The following is a 19,220-nucleotide window of genomic DNA, read 5'->3' as shown; positions in this document are numbered from 1 at the left end:
CAATACACACACATTCCTAAGGTTTTACTGGTAAAAGGGAATATACCCGTGGGGATTAATTATTTTTGGTCTCCTCGTGTTCCAAGCACCTTTGCAATTCTGCTAAGGTTTGTAGTTTCCACTTTATGAAGTTTAGAAATGCTCCCCCCATTGTTAACCCACTTTACTGTCTAAATCAGAGGAAGACAGAGCCAGCCGTCTTCACAGGAGGCATCTCAGTGAGAAAGTGGCTCCTAGAAAGAGTGTGGTGTAAGAGTTAGTGTATGTACAGAAGGACTGAGGTTGGGGGAGGGGGAGGGGAGGGGATGGTCGTTTCTGTGCAGTCAGTTGTGCCCTGCACTTGGAGACTGTTAGCAAGCACATCCATCCTCCTCTTGATTTGTCTGCAGGTCATGGATGCTGGCAGTCAACTAAGAATCTCCTCATGTGCCAACCTGGTATAGAGGATGGAACCAGCCATTTCCTTGCTGCCGGCCAAGAAGAGGCATGCACCCAGGTCTCCTCTCCAGAGGCCATGTTCAGGGTTGCGACCTGCAAGTTCAGCAAAACCTAAAACCAAATTTCTTTGGCATCATCCACCCTTACTCAAGTCCATATTGTCAGGGAAGGAAACGGCAATAGGAGTCTCTCCCCAAGAACCTAGCATTCACAGTAGACATCCTTAAAGCTTCCCTCTCTTCAAAGAGTGCTCAGATCCCTAAGACTCATCTTCAACACAAGATGCTACTAGCCTACATACTTCAAGGATCCATGTGCCTGCCATACTTTCAATGTTTTGTCTCCTTTTCTTCCAATTCCAGATAATCATGGACTGGATGAACGAAAGTGACACATTGTTAGTATCTGCCATAACCTGGCTTTCAAATTCTAATTCACATGCTAGAATTATCAATAACAAGGCAGTGTTCAACAAATATTTCTGTTCTGTACTTGGGGAAAAACAGATGATATCGTTTCATCAGATGATGATGATAATATTCTTTCCATTCCACAGACATTTTAAAATCAGCAGGTCCAGATAACTTGCATCCAAGAGTTCTAAAAGAGCTGGATGAGGAACTGACTGGACCATTAATGTTGATTTTTAATGCATCTTGGAGCACCAGGGAAGATCCTGGATTCCAACATAATGGAGCAGCTGATACGGGACTCCAATTAAGAAAGAGTTAAAGGAGGGTAGTGTAATTATTTCAAATCAACATGGATTTGTGGAAAATAGATCCTGTCAAGCTAATGTCTTTTTTTTAATGAGATTACAAGTTTGGTTATTAAAGGTAAAAGTGCTGACATAATAGACTTCTGTAAGGCTTTTGACTTGGTACCCCATAACTGTTTGATTAAAAAAACGAGAACTATATAAAGTGAACATGGCACACATTAAATGGATTAAAAACTAGTTAACCGATAGGTCTCAATATGTAATTGTAAATGGGGAATGGTCGGTAAGTAGGTATATTTCCAGTTGGGTTCAGCAGGGATCAGGTCACGGCCCTACAGTTGATAAAAAGTATTATATATGACCTGGAAGAAAAACAAACTCATCACTGATCGTTTTGCAGATGATGCAAAAACTGGGGAGGGGTAAAAAATGAAGAGCACAGGTCATGGATTCAGAGCGATTTGGATCACTTGGTAAAGTGAGCGCAAGCAAACTATGCACATTAAGAATGGCTGAATGTTGGCCACACTTACAGAATGGGGGACTCTGTCCTGGGAGGCAGTGACTCTGGAAAAGATTTGGGGGTTGTGGTGGATACCCAGCTGAACAGGTGCCCCCAGTGTAACGCTGTGGCCAAAAGAGCTAAGGCAATGCTAGGCTGCATAAACGGGAATCTCGAGTAGGAGGAGAGAGGTTATTTTACCTCTGTATTTGGGACGGAGGCGACCGCTGCTGGAACACTGTGTCCCATATTCCACAATTCAAGAAGGATGTTGATAAACTGGAGGAGAGGGTTCAGTGAAGAGCCACAAGAATGATTAGAGGATAAGAAAACCTGCCTTATAGTGCTTACTCTAGAAGTATGTAGATGTGGACAAATATTTAAATAATGGGTTCGTCAGGCTAGCAGAGAGAGTTATAACATGACCCAATGCTGGAAGTAGAAGCTAGACAAATGCAGACTGGAGAGAAAGTATACATTTGTGAGGGTAATTAATTGTTGGAACAATTTACCAAGGGTTGCGTGAATTCTCCATCACTGACCATTTTTAAATCAAAGTTAGATGTTTTTATTTTGGAAAAGATCTCTGGGCTGTGTTATACAGGAGGTCAGACTAAATGATCCCAATGGTCCCTTCTGGCTTTGGAATCTATGCTAACAGTCCTTTTGGTTGCGGGAAGGCAGATTAAAGCATATTCTCCCTACCCGTCCCCTGTAAATACACCTCTATTAGCGTGAATGTCTTTGGTCTTTCAATTACTATGCATTTTTCACATTTTAAAGAAAATGGAACTGCTGCAGGACCTGCAGATGCTAATCAAGTAATTGCAAGAGCCCACGAAACCGAAAGAATGAACAGGAGGGAGGAAAAAGAATTCACCAGCCAAGCCCAGACCGCCATCCCACAGCCAACCTCTTCATCCAATCCCACTCAAACTTATCAATCTTAAAACTAATTAGGTTGTTTGCCCCCCCCCCCCCAACTCCTACTGGGAGGTTGTTCCAGAACCTCACTCTTCCTTCAACTCCCTGCGTAAATGCGGTGGTAGGAAAAGACAGGTGAATCAGGTCTTATCAGCACAACCCTGCTGGCCCAAAGAATGAAACAAGGCCCATAATAAGATAAGAAAATTCACTGGAACATGCTTACAAAAAATATAGTGGTTTGCTACCAGCATGTTAAAAATCATATTCACTGAAAAAATAGTTTGTGGGTGGAAGATGTTGCAGGGGTGGGAAGATGGGAAGGACAAGGGGATGAGTGGGACAGATTGCAGTAAGGGGCAAGGGAACGGAACAGATGAGGATAGAAAAAGCCATGGGGCCTGCAGGAGTGGAAGTGTTAATAGAAAATGATTCTGGAGAATTGAAAAATGCAAAATACAACAGCCAAATACGCCTGATGACAGACAATAAACAGGCCCTCAGCACGCCTATGATGGCTACAGCCTGAGTGGGCTGCATGTTAAGGGAATAAAGTCCAGGCAGCATTGCTCTTGGCCATAAATACTCAGCAAATGATGACAATCTCAGCACTGCTTTTTGGGGTCCAAAGGTTTTTTTTTTTAAATATATTACATTGTCTATTGGCATCATGGGCGATTAGCTCCCAAACCACTACAGATGCTCCCCGTTCTGGAACGCCTTGCGGAAGTCGAATTTTGCGTAAGTGGGGAACGTATACCCGACAATTACAGAAGGGGGAAAAAAAGCTCACGGAACTTTTTCCGTTAAGTCCGGGTTTGCGTTACCTGGGGAGCATCTGTAGTTCAAAAACAGGGGAATTTCCTTGACTCAGCCTTGAAGGTTTGTGGTATCATTTAAAAGTGTCCCTGGGTCTTGTTACACCCTCCTTGCAGCTGCTAAAAAGAGAAAAGAAACGCTGACTATTCTGCTCCAGTTTGAGAAAGACATTAGTTATAATGAATGTTTAAATCAATCTAATCGGTTAGTGCAACACTATATGCTGACATACTAAAGCACTAAGAAAGTACCGAGTAAGCGCAGCTGGGTCCATCTAATCCAGTATCCTGTTTCTGAGAGGGGCTGGTGCCAGCTGCCTTAGAATAAGGTGCAAGAAACCCTGCAGTAGGTGATTACAGACTAACCTGATCACAGGGAAAGTTTCTTCCTAACTATTAGTGGTAGTTGCAGTAGGACGGCGATGGGGACCGCCCCACGCTGAGCCCTAAGAGAAGAAGCGGATGGCCCTGCATACTAGATCGGATCAAACTATAAGCATGGTCTAAACAAGCAGGTGCTCTTGGAAAACCCAGGAGACTTGCCAGCAATTAAACGAGTGAAACTGCTAGCGACTTGCACAAGTCACTTTAGTGTATGTCAACATGGCAAAGAAAAATCCGCAGTCTCGGAGCCTGGGTTAGCTCACTGGGGCTCAGGCTGCAAGGCTAAAAATAGCAGTGTAGGTGTTCCCACTTGGGCTAGAGCCCAGGCTCCAAGACCCTTGCCTACTTTGCTATATTTAGCCTGGCAGACCAAGCACCATGAGCCCCAGTCAATTGACCTGGGCTCTGGGACTTGGCACCGCATGTATTCCTCTGCAGCATAGGCATACTCTTCCCTTCCGTGCCTTGGTTTACCCAACTGTACAGTGGGGCTTATACCCACTTTACAAGCATTTTGAAGTAATTAAGGATAGGAAATTTCATTGCAATTTGCAGAGGAGAGGTGGTTTAACTATTAAACCCATCCCCACAGCCTGCAAGCAATCAGGGGAGTAACTCCAGCCAACCACAGGACTCTAGGAAATCTGATGTGGGGGAAGGGAGCGGGGGAGCCTGACAGTCTTAAGAATGGCTTGGAACCTGGATTGGCCCAGCATTAGGGCCTGTTCCAATGCCCATTTAAGTCAACAGAAAGCCTCCCAGCTGATTTCAATGGATGGTGGCTCTTTGCCTCAGTAATTAGCACTATTAAATAACACAGACCTCCAGAAAAAGGGTGCAGAGAATAACTCTAAAACTTAACAGTTTGCTGTCAAAATCTCTAAGGCAAGCCGCAGGGTTCTTAGCTGCAGACATTATTTGTGCCTCCTGGGGCTTTAAGTAAGCTACATTCCTTGAATGCAAATGAAAAGAAAAACACAGATGGAAGGGGAGAGGGAAGGAAACTTCAACTCTGATCCTTCAGCTCAGTTTTCTCCTCAGAAACCAGCCCAAGGAAGGGGGGAAAAAATCCCCAATGTTCTTCCTGCAATTAAAGAGGAATCGGCTGCCAAAGCATGTGCCCAGGGTTTTGCTTCCTCTAAACTGTTTATTTTATTGGCACAGAGATCATGTTTGGGAAAGTTTAAGCAGGCAGCTGTCCCGTTCCCTCCGTTCCAACGAAAGCCAGAGGATGACACACAGCAGTCAGCATTGCTTTCCAATGCTCTAGGTAGCTTGGGAATACATTTTCTAGAGGGTCAGGTTATGGAGCCAGATCCGATGTCGTCCTGTTTTATTTCAGGGCTTTGCCTATCTCAGTCTTTGGCTGGAAAACAAAATGCCAGCACCCTCCAGCCCCAACTCTTCCTACCACAGGGATAGGGTCCAACTAATCGAAATAGGTCATGAAGCCTAGTGAGATATTTAATCTGGATACGGATCACCAGAGACAGAGGCATAGCAAGCACCCTCCGACCGGAGGGGGCCCCGCAAGGAAGGGGGCCCCTAAAAGTGGCAAAATAAATACCGCATTCCAGTTTCTGCATTGTAAGGGGCCCCGCCTGGACATATGTTCGGAGGGGGCCACCGTTCGGAGGGGGCCACCTTCTTTGTTGCTACGGCCCTGACCAGAGAAGAACCTGCTGCCATTTCAAACAGAGTCCCTCAAGTTAGATTGTCACGTGATGCTCCTTAGCTCCCTCCAGCTGTACACACTCCACACAAACCCAAGATACATGAGCACCGGTAGCCTTTGGAGTATTGGGTGTATCCACTCTGAGCGTCCTGAGGAAACAGCTATAAAAATAAGATACAGAAGCCAGCTTTGTAGGAGCAGCTTCAGCCGACAGTTTTTTCATAGGCGAGTTTCTCACAAGTGCTTTGCCCTATGGAATGGAACAGAAACCAATAGGGATTTTTTTGAGTTCTACAGGCACTAAGAGCCAGATTTTTAAAGGAATTCATGCACCTTACTCCCTTAGGCATTGCATACTAGATTGGGTCAAACTGTATCTAGTATGTTGCAAACAAGCAGGAGTTAGAGCTAGATTTGTAAAGGTATTTAGGCACCTAAGCCAGCAGTAGGAGAATTCCTAAAATTTCTCTCTGGAGCTGCAGCTTAATCTTCCCAGCCTTGTCAGGATGGTGACCCCTCATCAGACGCAAAATATTTTCATGAATCTCCCTTTATATTTACTATAAAAGAGTAAAAAAAAAGTGCATCAATGATAGGCCTATATAAGTGTTTTGGCAGAGAATACTTGACCTTGAAGGGTAAAGGGTGTGCAAGGAGCGGGTGAGTGACATTTAGACGGTAATAAAATTTCCACTGCCTCACAACCTCCCCGATTGCTTTTTATGACCCTGGGAACACTGCAGTGGAGAGAGATGGGGGAGTGGGAATGGCGTGAGGGGTAAAGAGAGAGACTCCTAATGTCTTGCTGTTCGGACAGGACAGGACAGGGCTTTGCCCCAGATCCAGACAGCACGGTTTGCTCAGCACCTCTTAGTGAATGTTTCCATTCCAAATGGGGGGGGGTGTCGTTTATCTGCATGGCTCCCTGCAGCCAAGTCCAAACTCTGGCTGTCGCAGGGGAGTGAAGAACAAGCCTCGCATTTGACCAGCATGCTCTCTGTCCACAAAGTAATTTATTATTAACAACAACCACTGTCCCTGGGAAAAGCTGATCCGTGAAATGCAGCCCCCCCATTTCCATACCTCAAAATCAAAACATTAAAGGTCCTCAGAGTGGGCAGCAAGGAGAAGCTTGTGCAAATAAAACTCACTCGTCTACCAGCGTTCCCCAGCACTGTGTCAAGGAGATTTCAACACAGAGTCTAGCTCTCCCCAAACGTACCAAAACCGATGGACGGTTAGAGAAGAAACTTGAGGCCAAGGTGGAAAGAAGTAATCTTGGCATAGCAGTGACCCACCCTGTGGTCGTTTAAAGTGAACGCTCCGAGCTTGTCTGCCGCTCATCGCTTGTGACATTCCTGCCTCCCCTGACAGAGTAGCCTTGAAAACCTCACTGGATTGAAAACCCTGTCCAGATGTTTACACTCCTTGATTTCCATATCATCTCAATCCCAAAATAAAGTCCCACCATTTCAGACAAAGCAAGGCCTTATCAGGGTCATCTCAAAATGATTGGTTCTGAAGCTGATCTTAAAAAGAAGTGAACTCTTCCCCCTCCAGCTCCCCAATCCCTAGGATTTTGCCTGGAGTTTCCGTCACTCGATTCAGCTTTTGTGTATAATGAGGCTGTGCGTAAGCCTTTGATCGGGGGGTTGGGGGGGGCGGATTTTACAGGAGGATGTGATACGATAGGGGACAGCACAAAAATCCCTCTAAGGTGACAAGCCTCTGTCGGGGGAACAAGCTTTAACAAGTCCAGGGATCGCTCAGCTTCAGGACGACACATTTATTCCACGAAGGAACCGGGATGTCTTTCCAGAAGTGCTGTCCTATTTGTAAAAGCGCCGAAGGTTTCTCGGCAGCTGGCAGGCGGCTGGGCTGGTGTCATGATTGGAATCTCCCACACTTAGCCAAGAAGCTGCTAGTGAATAATCCTCCTCCCCTACCCCTGGCAGCAGTGCAACTGCTGACATTTGAGAAAGGAATCGTGGGCACACGAGGATGGCTTCCTCCCAAGGAAATGTTAGAAATCCTTCAAGCAACAATGGCCTTGTTGGCTGGCAGGAATAAAATCTACTCGTTAGTGGAGAAGGGTGAAACTATGTGATAACACTGCCCTGTACATAAGACTAGAGAGACGACGAAACCAATATCCTGCATCTGAACACCCGGACCTCTGGGAGGTGCAGGGATCCAGTTCCACTTTTTCCAAATGCCCCTCTCTAGTGGGAAGAGCCAAAACCCTGGATCCGGATTTGTCCAATGTTTGGTGGCTTTGAAAATCTGGATCTGAATCTTGCAGCGTTTGGCTGTTCTTTACTAAAAATGCAAACTGACCCTTCTTTAGGTCTAAAGAAGTTGGGATAATTTTCTGCTGTATTCTATACACCTCTGCTGTTTGGAGTGACTTTAGTACAAGGTTTCTAGCCTGGTTTGAATTATAGTCAAGGGGATACGAGTTGGCTCCTACTTATCTGAACCTGTTTGCCTAGCCCAGCAGGGAGAGAATTGTTAACTAACTCAGCCTTTATGTCTGAAGAAGCCCCTTCAAATCTGAGCCTGGGTCGAAATTGGAATGCGTTTGATCCCTAGTGGACACATTCCTAGACCACAGCATGGCCTGGTTCAGAATAACGAGGAGTCCGGTGGCACCTTACAGACTAACAGATTTATTTGGGCATAAGCTTTTGTGGGTAAAAAACCCACTTCTTCAGATGCATGGAGTGAAAATGACAGATGCAGGCATTATTATACATGATTGAATTGGCCCTGTCAACACTGGTTCTCCACTTTAAGGTAACTCCCTTCTCTTCATGTATAACAATGCCTGCATTTGTCATTTTCACTCCATGCATCTGAAGAAGTGGGTTTTTTACCCACGAAAGCTTATGCCCAAATAAATCTGTTAGTCTTTAAGGTGCCACCGGACTCCTCATTGTTTTTGTGGATACAGACTAACACAGCTACCCCCTGATACTGGTTCAGAATGAATGGTAATCTCCGGTCAAGAGAGACGCAGGACTGGAAAAGCAGAATATTGCACGTCAGGATTAAAACCCATTAACAGTTGCCAGGTTGCTTGTGGAAAGCTTGAATGCTGCCAGCCAGCATTATGCTGAGCTCACGGTGTTATCACTTTCTTATTTCATGCAGGCTAAAGTCCTACTTGTATTTGGGTTTCACTTCTCTCACAATCAGCTGAACGAACCCAAGTCCTATTGCCTTCTCCCATGCTAGCCCTATTGACACAGCATGGTTCCATTTTCATGAGCACCACACCCCACACAGACGGGAGATGGACCTGATCAGACCCTCTCCAGAACTTGGGGATTCATTTGAGTCTGGGGTCAAGATTGTCAAGAGTTCTCTGGGTGCCTCAGTTTTGAAGTGCCCCAGCTTCAGACACCTTAAAGGGGTTGATTTTCGCTAAGCAGCCACCTGCTCACAGCCAGGGCCGTTAAATTCTCTCCAGCTGGGGACTCCACAATTGAGGCGTTCAGAATCATTAGTCACTATTCAAAAGAGTGGCCTGGGGCTTTAATTTGTTCTGTTGTAGTTGACAGGGACAAGCAGCCAAGTTTGGGGCTGTTCACATGCGGAGAACTGGTTGGGACCCATCCCCAAACAAACATTCAAAAGGGAAGGGGGGGGGGGGGAATGAATGAGAAACAGTGAGGGACGGGAGGTGGAAATACATTTCCTGCAGCAAGATGAACATCTGAATGAAGTAACACAAGAAATAGATTTCAGGGCCAAGCCTGAGTTGGAGGGACTGGACCCTGTAAAGGAACACTCAAACTATGCCACCCTCCAATCCCAGGTGTGACCGCAGCTTGGGTAGACAGACCCACGCCAGCATGGTTAAAAATAGCCATGTAGCTGGCGAGGGCATAGACTAGCAACGTGAGTACAGACCCTGGGTCACCAGCACGCACGTACAGATTGCACAGAAGTTCATGCTGGTGCATCTACGCTGCTGTTTTTAGTCATGCCAGCATGGGTAAAGCTAGCCCAGGTACGTAACTGGGCGACAGTCCCACCTCCGATGGCAGTATAAACATATGCATTGCTTTGCCACTAAGAATGAGGCCCTGTGTGGGAGGGTATCAATATGAGTCTATCAAACGTCCATCATAAAGTTTGGTTCTACTAATTGGGAAATGTAGCCAGAGGCCTCTTGTGAGACAGACACTTTAGGCTGGCTGCCCGCTGAAGGGGAGAGACTCATTTCTCTCAAGTTGGCAGAATGACTATGATCATCTACCAGTGACCGTCGTTTCTCAGGAAGAGTCACTGTTAGTCCCACAGTGCGTTGCACCTCATTGTTAGAAAAAAGTAGGAATTGTTTTCATAGTACAAATTAACGTGGGTCAGTTGAAGAAATTTCAGGGCTAGAAAAAAAGAATCAATTTCACCAAGTGATTCTTCAGTTAATAAGAATTATTTCTGCTAGCTGGTTTCCCACTGTGCAACCCACGTTGCAGGGATGGATTTAATTAATCACCTACAAATGTGTCAAAAGCCATTCTAATTCCCACCCCCTCCAGAAATGGCAGGAAGTAAGTGAAAGATTATTAAAAAAAACAAAACGCCCTCCTGTGACCTGCAGTCAAAGGCCTATTCTAATTAGGGGTTGGACTGGACAGGATATTTCTGAGACCACAGAACAATCTTCAGTGTGAAGCCAGTGCAGGGTTAAGATGAATTTTCAATACAGCGGCTGGTAATTTGCCTCTTTGTCTTGTTCAAACTTAACCTCCAGTTTGCCTCTATTAGTCTTTCCTGGGTGCACTGAGCTCCCAGTTCCAATTCCCTTCAGGAGCCAATTATCACCTAAGCAGCATGCAGAGTGAGATGAAGTCTGCGTTTCAGGTGCCGAGGCTCAGATGTTCTTTTCAGTTCTGAGGAGAGAAGAACTCGGGGGTTTTAAACCAAGATTTTCAACCTAAAAAGTTTCATCTATAGACTAAAAGCTGAGTATGTGAGAAGCCAGCAATGGCTGATTTCCAGAGGCTTTTAAATAAATAAATTAATGGAGATATCCTATCTCCTAGAACTAGAAGGAACCTTGAAAGGACATCGAGTTCAGCCGCCTGCCTTCATTAGCAGGACCAAGTACTGATTTTGCCCCAGATCCCTAAGTGGCCCCCTCAAGGATTGAATTCATAACCGTGGGTTTAGCAGGCTAATGCTCAAACCACTGAGCTATCCCTCAGTGCTGTCTCAATGGAGTTGACAAGCTCAGAGAAACACGAGAGTTCAAGAGGAAAAACCCTGTTACTGTAGGTCAACTAGTCCCATGCATGCCGGGGCAGAGGGTTTTTCCTGACAGGATACTCTCTAGCTGTAAGTTCATTTGCTCAGCCACAGAGCAAAAAATCACAGCCTGTCAATAGAAGATTCAATTGGGGGAGAAAAACAATTACTGCATTTCTAAAGGTACCAAGTATCAGAGGGGTAGCCGTGTTAGTTTGTATCCACAAAAACGAGGAGTCCGGTGTGTGACAGGTTGGATCACAGAAACCCTCTTGGGAGCTGCCACCTGATGTGCCAAGACTACTTCTGCTCCTGCTTTCCTGTCCTGCCAGCTTAGGACGTCAGCACCCTGTCTTGCTGAGCCAGACACTTCCATCTGCTCCAAAACAGACCCAGGGTCTGAACCACGTGCCCCAAAGCTGCAGACTTAACCTGAAAACAGCTTACAGAAGTGTTCCTATCTTTAACACTCAGATGCCCAACTTCCAGCTCCAAGATGAAGTTTTGAAGTCACACGGGCAAGTCACATGTCCATGCATGACTGAGTTTCTTACCAGCCAAGCCACATTCCTGGGAAATCTCCGATGTGGATTGGCATTTCCAAGTTTTTTTGTTGGCTTAAATGGTTCTTAATTGGGCACTTAATCTGCTGGCCAAATGCTTTACCAAAGCTATCGAGCAAGTAGACAGCCAATATTCCTAACTTCAAGTACAAAAATGATACATGCATACAAATAGAAGAAATGTATTCAGTAGATCATAACCCTTACATAGATATGTCACATGGCATATGTAGCATAAAAATATTCTAGTTATGTCATATATACATTCATAAGCTACATTCATAAGCATATTTCATAAAGCCTTATGGGGTACACCGTCATACGGTGGCACCTTAAAGACTAACAGATTTATTTGAGCATAAGCTTTCGTGGGTAAATAAATCAGTTAGCCTTTAAGGTGCCACCGGACTCCTCGTTGTTTTTCTAAAGGTAGTTCCTTCAAAATCAAGAGCCGTCCAACCTATTTGTGGAAGGTAACAAACAGGGTAAGGGTGTTTAAGGGATGACTTAGTGATACAATTTAATCTTCCCCAGGGACGACACCCTACTCTTCAGCACCTATGTGCGGGGCTCTTTGAATGTGTACGAACAGCACCAGCTTTCATAGCGTATACAGTGAAACCTGACAAAGCACCTCGTAGGCCCAAATGTTTTTCACGATCAAAGGAACTCCAAGGGAGCAGAGGTGGGAAAAAAAGAGCGAGAGCGAGGGAGTGGGGGTGGGTGGGACAGCGTCTGTGCACATAAATAGGCTGGAGTAGATCAGATCTCTGGCTTCTATTTGTCCTAATCCCTACTCACGCAGAGACGGGAATCCTAAAATGGAGTCTTTACTTGCGAGGCCACACAAACTGCCACATTCTGACACGCATTTTTGAGACACGCTTCCATTGCGAAAAATCACATAATTCACATTCACTACCATATCTTTTCTACAGCCTTAAGAGTCTGTACACACATGTAGCATCTTATAAACCTGAGTCCTACTCCATATATACCAGACACGAAAATCATTTCAAATAAAGATACGCTGTGCACTACAATGGAAGAGATTGCCTTCCTCGGAAACATCATGTCCTGTTATTAGTTATGCAGGACACTGGATTATGTTAGACTGAGAATTCCTCAGAACAGGACTGTTTGTATAACACCTGGCACAAAGGGGCACTGACCCCAACTGGGGCCCTTGGGTACTACAGAAATTAAATATTAATATCTGTGTTCTATGATTATGAGGAGGCCTCTGCCACTCTCTCCGAAGCACCAGCATGGTCTGGATTATGTTGCATGTACAGGGAGCACAGTTGTATCTGCCTGTAATATCTTCTCTCTGTTTAATCCCTTCCGCATCCATCAAATTTCAGACTAGGGTGTCTCGGCTCCACAGGCTAGTCAGCTTTAGCCTGGTTTAACCAAAGATTGTTCTGTACTTTGGCCCATCATAAATCTGATCATTCCAAACATCAACTGTTCCATATTCAGTCACAGTCAAACAAGTGGTCATTAGATCCTATGAGTAACACGCAATCGATAATCCCCAATCTTTTTCATCTTTCTGGGGCTCCCTCGCTCTAACATTAAACTTGTTGCTAACAACAGACAGTGAGTGACATTGTAAGATTTATTTATTGTTTGAGAAATCGAAGGAGTGGTTTTGTTGACCATGGACCGCACAACCTTATACTGCTGTAGGAAGCCATGCTGTGCATCTCTAATACCCCAGCCTGACCTTGAATGCCACGTCTGTCAATTACAATGTTCTCTCTCCAGATATAGGATTTAATACAGTGATTTGTAGAGGCTGGTGCAAAGAATCCAGAGATTGCAAACCACACACACACTTATGATACTAACACCCAGACTTAATTTGGGGAAGCCAGAACTAGAACCCTTTTTCTTCAGCACCACAACACAGCTACTACCCCGGGAGCGAAAAGAAAACGGTCTTAGCTGCACCTAGTAATAGGTCCCATATCCTGTATGACCCAGGCACTTGAGGGCAATCTCACTCACTCACTCACACAGACATTACATCCCAGTGGGCAGTCAGTGAAATCCACCTCCCATCTCCAAATGGTCTGTTCCTGGACTCTAAGTTCAGTTACTTCTCAACTAGGGAATCTCTCTCTTTCCTGATTCCCCCTCACCGGTGGCTGCTGTGTCAGTCTGGCACACTGAAGGTTGGGTAAGAGCTACTAATGTAACATCTGATTTCAACCGGAAGAATGAAGCTTGCCACTACCTAGCGATCTAATGGACACTTCAACTCTACTGGGCAAGTACAAGACCCTAATAAGCCTTCCCTGGGAACTACTAGGGGGACTTGCATTCGTAGCTTTTGCTTTCCTGGTGGATCCTGTCACATCATATTACCAAATTAAGCATAAGCCTCTTGAGAGGGTCTCATGAGTCTTCCGGAGTCTGCATGGGCAGAACAATGTGACCTTTGAAGGGAATGCCAAAGCAGTGTGCTCGGTCTTCAGGGTTAAGTTAGAGAACTGAGGAATATTCACAGTGTGAGCTTCCTCAGAGACATTAAATTACCGTTTAATCACCTGCAGGAGTAATTTGTTTTCATCCCAGGCCCCAAACATTCCAGTGCGATGGACTAGATAACTTTTCAGTGGAAATGAACAACAAAATGGGTGCTTTTTGCAGGCTATTTATCATCCCAGTTTGGCTGCTCTTCAGAGTGCATGAGGTGACCCTGTCAGTCGGAGCAGGGTGGGAAAAGCCCAGGGTAACTAGCGAATCAGGGAAAGTGAAGCTGACAGCTCACACTCTAGCAGGCACAAGAGAGCTCAAATCTTCCCTGACTGTCAGCGATGAATAGGCACAGTGCCAACTGCTTTATCTGCCACAACCAGCATCAAGCTGAAATAGTTCTTAAACGACAGCCCCCATAAACACTCACTCACTCTGGACTTACACAAATGAAACCTTTAGCTCTACAAACGGCATTTAATTTGCCTGCGTTTCTTTCTGTTTGCATTGCACTGAAGGTCTTTCCAGTATCCCTGCCTCTTTGAGTGAATCCACCAGCATCCAAGCAAACAGGACGATTGCTACAGCACTTTTCTTCCCAGGGCCAGCTTTACAGGAGGTGCAAGTACTGCGCGGTCTGCTCCATCAGAGAACGGCAGAGCCCCTTTGTCAGCAGAGCATTGACCCTCCAGGTACTCATGGGATTGGATAACCCACATCCCATCATCTACTCACTGGCCACCTTAGCAAGCCATCCAACTGATTCTTCTTCCAGCAGGAGGTCCCTGTCTCTGCTCAGTCTCCTGCAGTCCTCAAAGGCACTGAACCCTTTGCACCTAAGCACCTCAGGCATATCTGAAAACCAAAGGCTACACATGACTCGGCAGAAACAGACAAACCCTTCCAGAGAAAGGTCAACGTGAGCAGAAAGTCCACTGTGTGGGAGCACTGATGAGTACCCTTGGCAATCTGAGTACCCTTCTGGTCCCGCCTTAGATGGGATACCTCAAAAGGGCTGCTTACTTGGCCTGTGCCATAGGCTGAAGGTATGGAAAGATGAAGCAAGAGCGAACATCTTGAACTTCTCAATACATTATTCTGCTCTAACCCACTTGAAGCTCTTCAGCACTTATTTCCTGTTGGTTGATTAATTTTCTATTAAGGAAGGAGGAGAGGGATAGAGTTTGTGAATAATGGCTCAGAGCGATCCAGGATAATTTCCTAGCAATCACAGAGATGAAAATAAAGTGCCGGGAGATTTTGAATACTATAGGACAAATTCGGCTCTCCGTTACTCATGGCATTGATTTCAGCGTGGAAGCTCTGGTGTAATAGAGAGCAGATTTTGACTCTGTTGGTTTAGTGTTATATATTTAATCCGTGTTCCTTGATATTTTCTTGCTTGGGTCTTTTCTAACTGTGGGTGAAAAAAATCTCCAATGTAACAGAGAGTTAAAATAATTCCCTTAATCAAATGTTCTAGATTACAGCTGACTGCTGCAGATTAGAGCCTATAAAACAGAACAAAGAAATATAGACAAACTCTCTTGACATGTTTTTCTACAGAATAACTTCACTCTGAGTGGAACAACAGTCAGTACTTTGCAATGCTCTGAAATCGGAGACTTCTATTCTACCTACTGATTCAGAATCCCTTCTAAGCTAGTTCTGCTGTACATCAGGGCCGCCCAGAGGGGGGGGCAAGTGGGGCAATTTGCCCTGGGCCCCGCAGGGGCCCCCACGAGAGTTTTTCGGGACCCCTGGAGCGGGGTCCTTCACTCGCTCCGGGAGCCCCGGAAAACTCTCGCAGGGCCCGGGCCCCCGGAGCTTCATCCGCTCCAGGTCTTCGGCGGCATTTTGGCGGCGGGGGGGTCCCTCCGCTTCGGGACCCGCCGCCGAAGTGCCCCAAAGACCCGTGGCGGGGGGTCCTTCCGCCCCGGGACCCGCAGCCGAAGACCCCAGGCCCCCGGAATCCTCTGGGCGGCCCTGCTGTACATTCATAAACAGAGCAGAAGTGAGGATGTTACTTTATGAGTTCTTTGCTTCTTTTTAACATCCAAAGCATGGACTCAAGCCAAAACCATGGATCTGAACATCCCTGAACTTAGGGGAAGGTTGGATCCACTACAGAACCTAGTGGCACATCCCTGTTACACAATCAGACATTCATTCCCTCTCCATTTGACACAAACCTGCTGTTCCATAGATGAAATGTAAGATACGGACAATTTAATACACTGATATTTATAACATATTAACCTATAAAGAAGAGCATTAAATAACTAAAAGCCATTTTGTGGCACTGTATACTATTAAAATTTGCTTCCAAATGGCCTAGAACTTTATTTTGTCAGTGGATATATATTTTTCTCCTGCTGGATGAAGTTCTCTCTCCTGCACATGGTGTTTCTAACTCATGATTGATGACTCGCTGTCCCTTCCTTCTGTAACATCACGGCCTGTTCTCACAGAAGGAACGAGAGTGTTTTCATTAAATCCTTTATATGGTCACGGAACGCTGGGCAGAACAGACATTGCAATACAAACTGCATGTGTTTAAAAAGCAGTAAAAGACATCTTTGAAAAAGGATACCTTTGATTTGTGCTACAATATGTGGTTCGTCTTTAATTGCAAAAATATAGGGTACTTCCAGGGTTATTAAAAAGCTAACCAATCTGTAGCCACTGAGAACTTCACAATTGTCCCTATGCTAAACACTACTGCCTCTCAGATCTATAAGACTCAGACAACCCTTCTCCAAAAGAACAGGCCTTAACACTTCATCTAAAAGAGCTGTATGTATTATGGGTCTTATGGCATGCCTTTGAACAGGTCCAGCTCAGTGCAAAGGATTGTGGTATGCAAACACACTAGTTGATTATAGTACTACAGATTGAGTCCCAGAGTCACAGGGAATCGTAGAGTTTGGATGTTCTGTGAATGCTCCTTGTATACTGTTACCCAAGGTGTTCATCCAGTACTCCAAGTCGCTGAGCCATGTTAGAGGGGACCATAATACTACAACATTATCTAGACTTGCAAGAAACTCTAGGCACAGAATTGCCTCTAGGCCTGCATATTTATACCTGCCTCTGGAAATTTCCACCACATACGTCTGACAAAGTGGGTATTCACCCACGAAAGCTTATGCTCCAATACGTCTGTTATATGGTCACGGAACGCTGGGCAGATATAACAGGGGTTGGCAACCTTTCAGAAGTGGTGTGCCGAGTCTTCATTTATTCACTGTAATGTAAGGTTTTGCGTGCCAGTCATACATTTTAACGTTTTTAGAAGGTCTCTTTTTCTAAGTCTATAATATAGAACTAAACTATTGTTGTATGGAAAGTAAATAAGGTTTTTAAAATGTTTAAGAAGCTTCATTTAAAATTAAATTAAAATGCAGAGTCCCCCGGACCGGTGGCCAGGACCCGGGCAGTGAGAATGCCACTGAAAATCAGCTCACGTGCCACCTTCGGCACGCGTGCCATAGGTTGCCTACCCCTGGTCTATAAGGTGCCACAGGACTCTTTGTTGCTTTTTTCTAGCTCTGTTGTAACTGAGCTGAAAACCAACATGTAAAACTAAGTGGACTAGTCAAAAAATTCTGTCTGCTGTCAAAGTACGTTACAAAAAATCAAAAAAATTAGCATGGTTCAGCAGTTTTGGAAAATGGGTTTCTCAAGAAGACTTTGATGTAACAGTCCAGCCCTGGTTGGGTTATGAAGCCATACAGAATAGCGGCAGCGAAGGAAGCAGTTCCAACAATGGGATAACCCCACTTCCCAAAGTCTCTGAAATACTGTAAGTCCGCGAGACGGTCGGTACTCCAAAACAAGAATTGTACAGAGCGTCGCTGGGGACGGAACAGCCAGCAGTCAAAGAACGTTTGTCTCCATCCTGCTTATAGTAAGGCACAAAGACATCTGGCGTCAACAGGACCACACCAGAGCTACTCCTGACAGACTTAATGAGACCGGGTTTAAGGGGATAAAGGTGACAAGAAGTACACTTTTAGGGATATGTACTGCCATTGTTGTTCCTACTCCCCAGTTTGCAAATTCACAGCAACATAGGGAAGGCAACAACTATTTGCTGGTATCCACTATAATTTGTTTCATATCTTTAGCCCCTTAAGAGCAGTTAAAACATTAGGTGAACAGGTGCAAAGAGAAACTACTGTCCCCTCTGGCAAGGTGCCTAAAATCACATGTTCCCCTGACAGATCACGCTGCATTACAGCCACGTTCTCTTACCACATTACCAGTCCACGTTACCTCAAGACATGTGAGAGCTGTGAAATACCTACTTTCTGCATGATCTTAAAAAAAACAACCCTCTTTTATAGCCACAGAATACTTCTGCTCAAGCCTATGACAGGTTGTCAGGTGCTAAACTTAACAACAGATCTCTCTTTTCTAGAAAAGTAAAGTAACGTTAAAAGTTGCCCGGCCAAAGGAAGCGTTAATTGCAGCTCAGCTGTCACAGACCTGAGCTCCTCATCTGCCATCATCATCAGCCAGGTTTCTGGGCAGCAGAAGGAAATGGCACAGCCTGTGCTGCAAAATTATCCCCACACCAGACAAATGTAAATGTTGCTGCCAGTCCTGTATTTAATGTCAGTCTTCTGGCACCACAGAGGGAGCAGATGCTGCTTGGGGTAATTCCAGACACATGGGCCTGACGCACAGTCTATGTAACAATGGAATCTCCACGGTGCAAACCCAACAGGTCAAGTTCTGCCCACAGGGACACCCATGCAGTCGTACTGGTTTCAGTAGGGTTGCCCAGGTGTAGGCCAGAACAGGATTCGGCCCAGTACACAGGTTATCTCTAGAAGGGAAAAAATAAGGACTCTATTCTGCCTTCAGTTGCATGGGTACAGATCCCATTAATGCCGTTTACCTAAGTATAGCTCCTATGGAAGTAAGCGAGGGTAGAGTTGGGCTCTCTAAGACTTTCATTGAAATCCTGGCTCCCCTGAAGTCAATGATAAAATTCCCATTACCTTAAATGGGCTAAGATTTCACCCCTTATGCTGAATGGTTAGGAACCAGCCTTTAGTGCTGAGACCACAGGCTGGAATTGAGGCAGGTAGGTTTGTATTTACCAGACCAGATGCCCACCCTTATTAGAAGAAATACGGCAACACTGCAGATTCACTATTGTTAGCTGATGTGCTTTGGGCCATTACTGTGCAATACTCTAATGCAGTGGTTTTCAACCTGTGGTCCACGGACCCCTGGGGGTCCCCAAACCACGTCTAAGGTTTCCAAAGAGGTCTGCACCTCCATTTGAAATTTTATAGGGGCCGCAACTGAAAAAAGGTTGCAAACCACTGACCTGGCAGTCTGTAAAGGCAGTAATGGATCTCTGTGGATTTCACAGGTTTTGTCTAACATTTTTCTTAGTGTTCAACAATAATAAATCACTGATGATGTCAGACAGCTGCTC

At 45.3% G+C, this 19,220-nt stretch overlaps 1 protein-coding gene and 1 long non-coding RNA gene across 3 annotated transcripts in view; one reads left to right on the top strand and one right to left on the bottom strand.

The window, feature by feature from the left end:
* Nucleotides 1-1,294, top strand: part of LOC113407600 — a 65,173-nt gene extending 63,879 nt beyond the window's left edge. For both annotated transcript variants that reach the window (XR_003370028.1, XR_003370029.1), the window contains one exon: nt 390-1,294. This is a non-coding gene — a long non-coding RNA (uncharacterized LOC113407600). The remainder of the gene's footprint in view (nt 1-389) is intronic.
* The window catches only part of LRRC75A (leucine rich repeat containing 75A), a 179,048-nt gene that overhangs the window by 22,059 nt on the left and 137,769 nt on the right, over nt 1-19,220 (bottom strand). The gene's annotated exons all lie outside the window — the stretch shown is intronic.

Source organism: Terrapene carolina, unplaced genomic scaffold, assembly GCF_002925995.2.
Source record: "Terrapene carolina triunguis isolate 2854851 unplaced genomic scaffold, T_m_triunguis-2.0 Scaffold231, whole genome shotgun sequence".
NCBI classification, from domain to species: domain Eukaryota; kingdom Metazoa; phylum Chordata; order Testudines; family Emydidae; genus Terrapene; species Terrapene triunguis.
This window is presented reverse-complemented; position numbering and strand designations above follow the sequence as displayed.